Raw genomic sequence first — 1,234 nt, 5'->3', positions numbered from 1 at the left:
TCACAGCATTAGGAAGGTTGAGAACCACTGCTATAGAGCATCTTCCTTTTATGGTTTTAATATATTACCCTTTTCAACCATAGAACAACTAATATACATCAATGTACCCCACTATTTGTCATAAAATGGCATTAAGAACATATAATCCAGACTGAATCCCTAAAAAACACAGTTATTCTAATTTTAAAGACCATGCCAAATAAGATTCTAAAAGACAACATATCTCATATTTTCCAGAAATATGAAACTGCTGATCAAGAAGTTAAAAGGATATCATACAAAACTAATGCCTCTCCTTCCTGAATTATTATGAAAGGGTACAGAAATATTAGATACATTAAGCACCCATCAATATTAGTTAATGGTGATATTGTGTTAGGTTATCCATGAGCTCTGATTTCAAAATTAGTAATTTGTCTTCTCCTTTTAAATCATTTATTTTTCCTGCTATCCAGTATTACAATAGAACACTTATGCATTCTTTGCCATTAAAAAAGTGTTTACTCCTAGAAAAACCTGAAGAATAAGTAAATGTCTCCTTTCTAAAACAAAATGCATCTGCAAGATTTTAAGGATAAAGTAATTAATTTGTGTCTCTTTTTTCTTTGTAGCTGTAAGGAAAATGCCAAGATTCTTAGAACATTGGCTCATTTGTATGTAAGAGTGAAATTGCCAATTAAATTGATACAGCCCTTAACAGACCCTTTTTCTCCATTTTCAGCTCTTTGCCAAATACCTTTATGATCTCATAGCAATACTCTAAAGGTTTAATACAACTGAGAAGATGGGGACAATTTAAATTTTTGGTCTGAATGAACAAGCTACTATGGTCTATCAATTTAAATTTTAAAAGTCCTCAGCCAAAGAGTCATTACTTGTGTGATACCTTATACATATCTACACCAATATGAAGGATTCTATCGAACACAGTTGAGGAAAATCCAGGCAGTACTAAGTACTATAGTCTAACAGGAACCCAGAAGCAGCAAAACTTCCCAAGTCAATAAACAAAACCATTCTCATATTTAGGAGTATGATGTGATCAGTAACATAAATGGGTACAAAAAATTCCTGGTTCATGTACGAGAAATATATCTGTTCCTTAAGGGTTATTCAATAATACAAGAAGATATTATACTCTGTCCCTTGGAGCTCCATAAAATCCTCCTCTTTCAAGAAAACATTTTCCTTATTTTAATTTTAGAAATGTCTATTTTGAATCCAAAGAAAGGGG

This window comes from Myotis nattereri (genome assembly GCF_964212035.1).
Source record: "Myotis nattereri genome assembly, chromosome: X".
Classification (NCBI taxonomy): Eukaryota; Metazoa; Chordata; class Mammalia; order Chiroptera; family Vespertilionidae; genus Myotis; species Myotis nattereri.
Note: the sequence above shows the minus strand (reverse complement) of the source record.